The sequence below is a fragment of the Mus caroli genome, chromosome 3 (assembly GCF_900094665.2).
Source record: "Mus caroli chromosome 3, CAROLI_EIJ_v1.1, whole genome shotgun sequence".
NCBI lineage: Eukaryota > Metazoa > Chordata > Mammalia > Rodentia > Muridae > Mus > Mus caroli.
The window spans coordinates 44758300-44769963 of record NC_034572.1 but is presented as its reverse complement, the minus strand read 5'-3'; positions in this window follow the sequence as shown (position 1 = coordinate 44769963).

Below are 11664 nucleotides of genomic sequence, written 5' to 3'. Positions count from 1 at the left end.
CTACCTACCTATCTAATTTATCACATATATCTATATATAATCAATCAATCTATCTATCTATCTATCTATCTATCTATCTATCTATCTATCTATCTATCTTTCTACCTATCTATCTATCTATCATTATCATCCATATTATATGTATCAATGCATACATATAATATGCATAATCTATCATCTATCTAACTTATCACCTATCTTTCTATCATCTATCTATATCTCATCTATCTACATATCTATAAGTCATCTACATATCTTCTATTTCTCTATAAGTTTTCTATCATCTATATCCATCGTTCTTTCTCTCTATTGGCCTGTCAATCAAAACTTACCTCTCCTTCATCCATGCATCTGCTCCCTCCTCTGTCTTTTTATTTTACTTGCTTGTTCTCTCTGCCTCTTCTCATTTTTGTCTTGCTGGGCTGAAACTGCTTGTCTTTCTGGGAAAGATGAATAATGAATCAGTGTTTCCCACCTGTGGTCTGTCAATCTTCTTCCTGAGTGGACTGTGAACTGTTAGCTTCATCAAATTAAAAATTCTGGTTCTGCCCTGGAAGATAAGACATTCATCTATAATGGTTCCTAAGGGTTTTCAGAAATTCCAAGAGAGTTGAACAGTACTGCTCACAGTGAGGGCCTCGTCTTCTGAAGGCCCCTGGGGGCTCTTGGTGTGCTCCTCAAGGGGATGGCCTCAAGTACCTGATGCATTCAGTTTTCTTTGCCTCCTGAGTTGTGGCTGGGGTTTGGTAGCTATAGAGTCCCATAGAGTTCTTAATATAGTATTTTTATTAATTCTTTCAGAACTTCACACAGTGTATTGTGATCATATTTATCCCACATTGCTTCTAACTCCTCCCAGACCCATCTCTGTCTCCTCACCCATTTCTAACTTCTTGTCCTCACAAGAAACAAAACAAAAACCCAACCCGTTGAGTGCAGAGTGTGCTGCCCATATGCTCATGGGTATGGTCTCTCCACTGGAGTGTCGCTCATCTTCCAGGAGCCACACCCTCTCACAGAAGCCATTGACAGTCAATAGATCAGTGATGGGCCAATGGACCAGATTTTGTCATGTTCACAACACACTCTTTTGCTTTGCTCCTTTCTGAACCCTGCCCAGAATCTTCGGTCTCATATTCTGTGCTGGTCCCTGAGCTCTGTCTCTGTCTCTCTGTGTCTGTCTGTCTGTCTGTCTCTCTGTCTCTGTCTCTCTCTGTCTCCATCTCTGTCTCTGTCTCTGTCTCTCTCTCTCTGTGAATGTGCCATTTGTGCCTTTGATGAGTTGTGAACTTCTTCAGTTGTTAACTGTTGTCCACTTCACAAAGAAACTTCTCTGATGAGGCCTGGGGACTGCACTAATTATGGACATGGAGATAAGAGTTTAGAAGGCAGTTTGATATTATATCCATTGAGCTAAATATTAGCAATAAGCTCAGCCCTGGTGCGAGTTACATGGCGGTTCCCATAACAGTATTTCTTCCTTAAGGAGTTTAAAGTCTGACAAAGGAGACAATGCCTTTCTTTGAAAGCAAATGTACTCACTCAACCACAGGCGTTTTGGAGAGCAAGGCATCCCTGTCTCCCCCCCCAGCCTTGTTTGTGCTCCTAGTCTTAGTAGCTACAGCTAAGTTTGTTAAGAGCATTTAGTGCACTCAGGAGCATTTTACACATGGCAGCACTCTTGATCCTGACAGCAACCCAGCCAGGCAGGTCCTTTAGTAGCCCTGCTTTTCAGGACAGGGTGAGTTAAGAAACCATGGTCCTTCTGATGAGGAGGCACACACATTCTGTTAGGAGATGAAATAGGGGATTATAGTAGTGAATATCTGTTCTACCTACCTTTTACTTTAATATCCTCTACTCATATCAGTGAATAACCAAAAGATATTTAAAAATAGGGCACAGAATGAAAGAGAGCCATGACTGCTGGATGCACGGTCTTTGCACTGAAGGAAGTAGGGGAGGTGCTTGTGACCACACTCAGCTGCTGGCCTGATCCTGAGAGCATCTCCAAGATACCCGTGGCTTGAGTTTTATATCCTGGGTGTTCTGAACCTTGCAATGCCAACAATGGTTTCCCATCATCGCCAACTCTCTTCCTCACAGATACAAAAGACTGAGGTACCATCTTCCCATCTGTTCCCATCTGACCTTCCCTTTAAAGTTTAGGGACAAAGTGTTAGCCAGCTTTTAGATACTGTATAAGAAGACAAAAGGAGCCGGGCAGTGGTGGCGCATGCCTTTAATCCCAGCACTTGGGAGGCAGAGGCAGGCAGGTGGATTTCTGAGTTCGAGACTAGCCTGGTCTACAAAGTGAGTTCCAGGACAGCCAGGGCTATACAGAGAAACCCTGTCAAAAAAAAAAAAAAAAAAAAAAAAAAAACCAAAACCAAAACCAAAACCAAAACCAAAACCAAACCAAACCAAACCAAAACAAAAAAACAGGGAAGAAGAAGACAAAAGGATGTCTAAGGAAAAGGGTTGACTTGTGGGCGTGCTTTCCATCCATGGTCACTTTTGCTTTGGGCTTGTGTCCTCACACCGTGCCATGGTGGGATCACATGATACAGGAGGTCAGGCTGCCTCACGCCAGCCTGGAAACGAGAAGGAGAGAGCACAGTGTTGTAATAGTATCTGCAAGGGCATGTGCCCAGTGACCTAACTTCCTGCCACTAGGCCCCACCCCTTACAACTTACACCGCCTTTCCACAGTGCCACAGGTTTGGGACATAGCATTTAAACCTGATTCTTAAAACGACAGCAGCTAGAACAGAGGTTGGTAAAAAAGGAAGGGAAGTTATAGATTAAGTCCTCAAGTCTCTGACCGCTTTGTTCCTCTGCTTTTGGCAAGTGGCAATGACACAGAGATGCTACCTCTGCGGCAGTATCTAGATCACATTCCACCAACCACAGAAGCTGCTGTCCATGGTGCCCTTAGAAAGACCCATTAACCTCACTTTCATGTAGCCTACATCTGGCTTCTGTTTATAACCAGAGTACAGAGGAGGAAGGCCTCTCTAGTGCAGGATATTGACATCAGGATCTAAATGTAGAAGTCATGTGGGGTGATTTTGCATATGTCCCTTCCTGATGCCACTTGGAATGGTGTAGGGCTCTCAGCATGGAACATTTTCAGGCTCCTCTTGTGTGTGCAACACACACACACACACACACCATCCACTCTAGATAGCTTGCTTCCAGCAGATGACTAAGCAGGGGGCAGCCATGAGATCCAGTAGCAGCTCTTTATGGGAGCCAGTGTGGAAATGTCATGTATCCAGGACACTGTTTTCAGGCACAACAGTTCTGGTGTGGGCCAACGCTGTTTACTGCCAAGCCCACTTAGAACTCTCAGAGTTTTCCCTGCCAGGGCCTCCATCTCTTCAAATTCCTAGAGGAAGCCATTGGTGAGGCATGACACACTTTGAGCACTAGATGGCACTAAAGGTTCGTGGAACTTTTTTGGGGGGCAGCTTTGAGATCTTTAATTCTGCCTTTAGAGGTGAAGAATCCTTGCCAAAGAGAAGAGACCTCGACCATAAATCCCACACGCAGTAGCAGGTTCATAATGCACCGGAGTGACTGCATGCAGTATTTTTTCTCCCCGAGAAATAAAATTTCTCTTTCAATGGAGAAGGTTGTTCCTTTACATCTAACACGAGCTAATGTTAAATCTCTCTCTTAAGTAGCAGACGATGATGGAGCCTTTAATGTGTGCACTGACCAAGACACAGGGCTGTGTCTGCAGGGAAACGCAGACTGATACCATCAGGGACCAAGAAGGAGTAAGTCATATTCTGCAGAGAGAGGGCTGTTTCTCCTCTTAATCATGAACATTTGACTTGTCAAAAAAATGTTTTCTCATTGATTGCCCGAGACAGAATGTCCAGGCTAGAAAGACAAGCTTCCCAAACATCTCCTTCACTTGGGAGAGATGTTAAGGGAAAACTAGTGACTAATATCTTTCATTTAAAACGCATTTGCCTGTTGGACAGTGGGACAATAATGTGTTGGTGGGACAGAGATACATTTATTTTTATTTTGCCTCTGCTTCTTAACTTCCCCTTGGTATTACCTGAGAAACAGGACTCATGAACATTAAAATAAGTGCTAAAACGAGCCAGCCTATAATACAAGCATCCAGGAGTCAGAGGCAAGAGGACTAGGAAATCAAATCCCTTTCTGGCTACATATTGAGATTGAGGACAGCCTGGACTGTATCATACACACACACACACACACACACACACACATCCCAAAAAAGAAAAAAAAAAGAAAAGAAAGAAAAGAAAAAAAGAAATGGAACATTATCAGCAAAGTCTATGTGTGTGTATATATGTATATGTGTATAAATATATATATTACCATTACCATTCATTCCTCTACCATTCATTCCTCTACCTCCCAGTTTATTTCCATTATCAATCCTTCTATTAGTAGTGGCATACAACAAAAGCACTGAAACTTCCTGATTATGATGTGCTTTTTGGCACCTTATTGGCGAACTCTTTGTTTATCAATTGCAAAATGTGAGACTAGGAAAATAGAAAAACCTGTAACAGAGCAGCTAACATACCTACACTTAATTTGCGGCTGAGTTACGGCTCCTTTGACATGTCTGCGGTGGTGGCTCACAGCTGAATCCTCACACTGATTGCTTGGCACGGAAGCGGAAGGGCAGGTGTCCTGCATGTCACCTCCACTCTGCCATGCCCAGCTCTTGGCACGCCGACTGTGATGGAGTGGGGTCAGTGCCTGCCTGACGAGTGAGTGGCACGCGCCTGGCTGCCGGCCTGACATGGTGAGAACATGCTCATTTCCACATTGTGGAGGTGTGGGATTGTGAAGCCTGCTTGTTCCACGAGGATGCTTCCGGTACAGAGAGAGGCCCCCAATAGTTGTGACTTGAACAACTAGGATAACCAGCATCATACTTCGTTCTCCAAATGGGGACAAATTGTGAGCTTTTCAAAGAAATCAAAGCAAGATTTTCGAAGAAGAATGTGGCAAGCCATTGTGTGTGTGTGTGTGTGTGTGTGGTGTACTTGTGTGTTTGTGCGCATGTGTGTGTATGTGTGGAGGCCAGAGGTCAGTATCATCCGTGTTCTGTTGTTCTTCACCTTACCTCTTGAGACGTGGTTTCTCACTTAACTTGGAGCTTATCATCTGGCTCAGTTGGCTGGCCAGGAAGCCCTGGGGTCCTTCTGCCTATCTGTATCCTAGCACCAGGATCATAGGCACGTGTGTCACACCTCATACTTTTTAGGTATGTTCTAGCTATCCAGACTCAGGTCCTTGTGTTGGTCCAGCAAGCAGTTTACCCACGAGACACGTCTCCAGCTTGTGGCAAGGTACTTCTAATAATTTTTAATTTTTACTTCTGTTTTATGTGTATAAGTTGCTGTATCCTAGCATGGCTCCCGGGATTTGAACCTGGACAGCGAGGGAATGAAGGAAAAGCAGACATCTGGACACACAGGAAAGCAGGGACCAGGTGGACTGAGACCTCTGTTAGAGAGATCACCACAACATAGAAGCTTAACACGTTTATTATAGAGAGTTGAATAGAGAGGTGAGGTTACTGCATACAGAAGAACAAGAAGCAGGTCACCCTGTATAGATGAACATGGAGGCTAGATCTGTGGTCTACAACTGGATCAAGGAGACAGGTGTAGCTAGCCTGGGAAGGAGTGGTCTCTGAGGAGAAAGAACAGTCTAGGCCATAACAGAGGGAGAGAGTCATGCTGGCTGGACATTGTATGCACACACTGTCAATATGAGCACTTGGTCCCTCGTGGACGGCTTTGCAGTCCTTCTGAGCCCAAGACTGTGACGTCCTTAACATGGCTGTGTCCATTTACACGGGACTTGACTAACTCTGGGTGTTCAATGCTCTTAAACAATGAGCATTTTGTCTCCATGCATGTACTGGAGGAGGTCAGAGGAGGCCATGAGATGCCTGGAAGTAGAGTGTCTGTGAACTGTCAGGTAGGTCTGGGAACCAAACACCAATCTTCTCTGAGGGTAGCAAGTGCTCCTACCTTCTCAGCCCATTTCTTCTTTTCTCCTCCTCCCACCCTCCTTCTTTTTCTTCTTCTTCCCCTTCTTCCTCTTTATCCTCCTATTCCTCTTCTTCTCCTTCTTTGTTTTTTGTTTTGTTTTGTTTTGTTTTGTTTTGTTTTGTTTTGAGACAGGGTTGCTCTGGTTAGCCCTGGCTGTCCTGAAACTCACTTTATAGACCAGGCTGACCTTGAACTCAGAGACCCATCTGCCTCTGCCTCTCAAGTGCTGGGACTAAAGGTGTGAGCTACCATGGCTGGCTTTTCAGTCCATTTCCCAATACCTGGCTTTTATTACTGTGTTATCTCAAGGAGGAAGCAGTTACTTTGCTAATATTCTTGCTTGCCAGACTTTGATGGTATTTTACCAGTTTCCATAATGTTAAGTAGTGATTCCATATTTAGCTCATTTACAAAAGGGATGTCAGTGCGTCCTGGGCATGCCTTCCTGTTTAGAGTCTGAGGTACACGGAGCAGCAGCTCTCAATCAGGTAAGAGCAGTGTTTCCTCTTCATTTCCAGAAATAGAATTTACAGGAAGCAGGTGATTCATCTGGTCCAGGATGTGTCTCTCTACCCGCCCCGCCCCCTCGTCTCATCCCTCCCTGCCCCCTTCAGCCCAGGGAACAAGTGTCTGCTTCTTCTAAAGGAGATAACATGGATTCAGGCCTGTTTCTGCCTCTCCAGGCTGTATCCCTACTTGGTGAAGAGAGACTTAAAGACAAGGCCGAGGGAGGAACGTTTGCTTCCAGTAGGGGTGATGGTTGGCTTCTAGTTCTTTTCCCAGCCTAAACAACGATATCTCTGGAGCTTTCTCATGGTCACTAACTCCCTCCCTGTTGTCCTTCCTTTCTTCTCTTCCCTCCTTTGCACTTGGGATTGAACTCAGGATCTTCCTCATCATAGCCGGGCACTCTACTACAGACACATTAGGCGTACCACCATCCTATCTTTCTGTGCTAACTGCCCACTCGGGTCAGAGTGTGAGCATGCAGTTGCAGTACAGACTTCGACCTGGGCCCTAACAGCTTTTCCAAAGATAGTTCTGGGGCTAGTAAGATGGCCACCAACCGAGTCTGACAACCCGAGTTCAACTCCTGGAACCTACATGGTGGAAAGAAAGAACTGTTTCTTGAACACATCTATGTGTGGGACATGGCAAGCAAATGTGCTGTACACACACACACACACACACACACACACACACACACACACACACACACACACACACAGAGTGCAAAACCAAAGATAGCTCTGTATATATTCTTACCTGAAATCCCTCACCACAATCCCCCCTCTTTTTTTTATGTCGATGGAAATACTGCAAGTCCAGGTCCAGACACCTTAGAGAGGTCTTGTTTCAAAATGAAAACTAAGTAGAAGAGAGTGAAGGAATGGGTCTGGAACTGGCTCTCGGTAACTCTATGAGAGGGGGTCTGACATCCCAGAGCATTGGGTTTTGGTCACTCATTAGACAATGAGGCCTGAAGGGTCTCTTCTGTTCCCCATCCCTCGGGGAGCAACAAGTGTCAGGGAGTGAGTTCTAAATGGGAAGTGTTCTCTGCAAAGTTCTGTGTATCCGGGAGTTTCATCCCCATCTTCCTCCCTTCAGCTGACCTGAGAATGGTTTTGCTCTTGGGCTCCAGACTTGTTCACAGGTCTTTGTCTTTAGTCTTTTTGTGTCCGTAGCTGGTTTGAGAAGCTCGGAGAGCATCAGTGACCACCGTAGCCTTGTTAGACATTGAGGAAATGTGCTCTGTCACTGTCTTGTCTTTTCTTCCTTTTTTATTTCCCTTCTCCTCCCTCCCTCTCTTCTCCTTCTTCTTTCCTCTCCCTCTCCTCCTCTCCCCCTCTCTCTTTCTTATCATGTGTATATATGTGTGGGGTATGTATAACTATGACGCTGCATGCGTGGGTGGGCACACACACACATGTACATGTTTGTGCCCATGGAAACCCAAGGTTGTCATAGGGAGTCCTCTCTGCTTGCTCGCCATTATATATATGGAGGCAGGGGTTCTCACTGTGGCTGGCACTCACCACTTTGGCATCATAGGCAGCACGCCATTTACATGGTCTCTGGGTCTCCTGCCTTAGCCGATGAGTTATCCACTCCATTGTTTACCACTTTCTTAACTTTATGAGTCTTTTGACCTACTTTTCTTTCCTTCCTCCTTCCCTCCTTCTCTTCCTTATAAAAATTACAGCGTATAAAGGATACCACCACTGAGGAACAAAACCACAATAGGGCTCTTGTGTACCCTCCTTTTCTGTAAATAGAGCCACATTTGAGCTACCATTCTTCCATCACAGGATTGTGTAGCCTATAGAACGTGCTTTCCGCCTACATTTTCCTACGCATGGAGCCTCTGGACTGAGCTAAGGTTCCCTTGGGTCTTGTGAATATTGGATTTTTCTTCTCTTTTCTGGTATTACATTTCCTCACAGGATGTATTTGGGTTTCTGCCTGGTAGCAGAGAATGCAGATAGAGTCAGAGGAACCTTGAGACTCTTGTGATTTCATCGCTGATAGAGTGTTGCAAGAGTGGCCAGGCAAGCTCTCTGTCACCTGGATTTCAGGCCCTTCTCTGCCCTGCCCTCATACATCCTTGAATTCCTCCTGTCTTGAGTCTTGAGGCTCAAATCTCTAACCTGGGATGGTGTTTTGAACCTAGCACTACCTGTACCTTCAGGTAACTTCTCTCACACCTTCAAGATCAACGTTATCGTTAGAATCTCAGCTTTCCCCAGAGATTTTAGGAGTCATTTTAAGCTTTGATGTTGTGCTTGTTTGCATGATTAAAGTTTTCTTTTCTCTTTTGCTACCAGCAGTATGGGAAGAATTCGGGGCTTCATACACGCCTGGAAAGAGTGCTACCACTGAAATGCAGCTTCAGCCAAGGAAAAATGTTTGTCAAGTCTAATGTGCAGGGTTTTTTCTTTTGTTTGTTTTGTCTTTGAGATTTGTTTATCTTTATTTTATGTGTTCGGATTTTGTTTTGCCTGCATATGTGTATATGCACCATATGTGTGCCTGCTGTTTGTGGAGGCCAGAAGAGGGCATTGGATCCTCTGGGACTGGGGTTACAGATGGTTGTGAGCCACCATGCAGGTGTTAGGAACAGAGCTCAGGTTCTCTGCAAGAGCAGCCAATGTCCTTAACTGCTGAATCATCCCTCTAGCCCCATGGTGTTCAGTTTCTAGGAGTAAATTAACCTTTAGCTGAAGAGGGAAAGAGTCTCACGCTATGACAAGATGACTCTTTTCCCTGAAGGTTTGTGGAAGGAAGAAGTTTTTCGAGAGTAATGGGTGGTGAATTGAGTCTCTTTGCCCCCGTGACAACTTGATACAAGGGCCTTCTTAAGCTCAAGTACAGCTTGCTTACAGCAGATGGTACCAACCATAACACTAGCAGTAACGGAGAAGGAAAGGCGACATTCCTGTAAACGACAGGCAGAGGGGACAGCATTCGATTACTGTGTTTGAGAAGGAGCTATTCCGACACTTAGAGAGGATTTTTTTATTTATCACTCTTGGCTTCTACTCCTGTGTCTGCTGTTTTATTATTGTGGCTCTTTCTTTACAGGTACCTGTGATGAATTGGAAATTGCTAATATGTATGGTAAGTAGGCAGGTGCAACAGGAATCTTTGCTCCCAGCTTATTAGGAGAATCCACCCCCACCCAGCCCTCTCTTTTAACCCAGTCTGGCCTTGAGCCCACTACATAACTGAAAATGACTCTGAACTCCTAATCTTCTTCCACGTCCCAAGTGCTGGGATTGCTGACTTGTACCTGGCTCTGGAAATGATCACATAGCCCCCACTTGTGTGTTCTTCCTGGGTTTATGACTCCATCATAGATGAATGTCCTGGGAGTCACAGTACAGATGTAGGACACCCACTGGGTTTCCAAAGTGTCATCTCATGGGACAGTATGGTTTGGCCCAGCTCTTACTTAGTGGTTTCCCATGTAAAGAACTCTGGCTTGATGTCCCCGGGAGGCCATCTTTCTCTTTGTGTTGCATGGCAACACAAAACGTAGCCACACTGAGTCTTGATTGTGTGTTTTGGATGAAATGAGATGTATGCATGCATTTTTTTGGAATAGGGCTGGAGAGGAGGAATCTGTGAGCCAGTCACAATTCTTTGCTTCAAGATATTTGGAAGAGAGGCCTTCCCTGGGGCGGACTGACTGCAACTCTGATGCAGAGGCATTAAAATGATTGACTGAGAGGCTGTCTATTCAAACTCTGAAGATGAAAGGCAGTGCTTAGCAACTCGAAAACGAACCGAGCCTTGTTAGAAATCAATGCATTTAAGTGGAACTGAATTGGTGGATGGAGTCCCAAGCAGCCCGTGCCTGGGGTTTGGGTACCTTTGTCATCTTCTCTAAGTATCGTTTAAGTCAGTGATAATCTGTTAGCAGTTCTGTGTGCCGATTGGCTGGGGGAGATTCTTTTCACATTGAATGAGAAGATAATTAATCATGTTACAATCTTTCTTTCGCTTTGGTGAAGATTTCAGCCAGCTGGTTAACTGCCTCAAGGCACCTGCTTGGCTCAAAAGTTGTCGTCAGATTCTTTGCTTTTGCAAGGAGAATAAGGGGCCAATCCCTTTGGATGACAAGTTTAGGTAGATGATTAAATTTGGCCTCTTAGTCTCTAGCTGAAAATTCCACTCAGTTGTCTGGATTTTCTCCTGATATGCCTTAGACAGTCCTCTGGATTGCCGTGGCTGATCACCCTGGTGTTTATTGTTTCTTCTCTCTAACCAAGTGCAAGGTCCTCGGCCCACTTTCTAGTTCATGGGTTCATGGGCTGCAGAAACACAGAGTAGACGTACCCGTCTTTAGATTAAGAATAGTCTGTGAAGTTGGGCTCACAGGGACACAGTAACTCTGTAGGAGAGGGCGCGGGTGTGGGAAATACTTCTCTGATGATAATTTACAAAACATACTACTTTCCTCGGGTTTAGTTCAAATTCACAGCGCAGTTGGCCATGCGCTGGGCTCCATTTGGCTGAAGCGGCATCATGTCAGATGCCAAGTAAGCTGATCCAGTGTGCCCAGAGCCAGCCAAAAACCTGGGATCCGTTCCTACCTCCCTCATCCCCATAGCAAATTCATCAGTGAATCCTGTCACTCAGTCTCTGAAACATTTCTCTGAGCATCCCTCATCTCTACCGATGATCGACCCTGGAGGATTCCACCATCTTTCCCCTGGACCACCACAATTACCTCCTGAGTGGCCTCCCTGCTTCTATTTCATCTTCCTGCAAATCCACATCCCGGTGGCAGCCAGAGACCCTGACTAAAAGCCCATTAAACCGCCAGGCTCCCATTTTAAAAGCCGCCCTGTAAATCCTGTATTAAGTAGGTCTAAGCAGAGACCTCAGCCGTCTTCAGGCCCCTCTGAGATGTGCTCTCTGCCTGCCTTCCTGACCTCTCACTTCTTTCCTCTCTTTTTTCCATCTGTTTCTTTAAAAATGTAAGTAAAAAGAAATAACAGTTGGATGTATCACAGGGCTCCCAATGGAGAAGCTAGAGAAAGTACCCAAGGAGCTAAAGGGATCTGCAACCCTATTGTTGGAACAACATGATGTACTA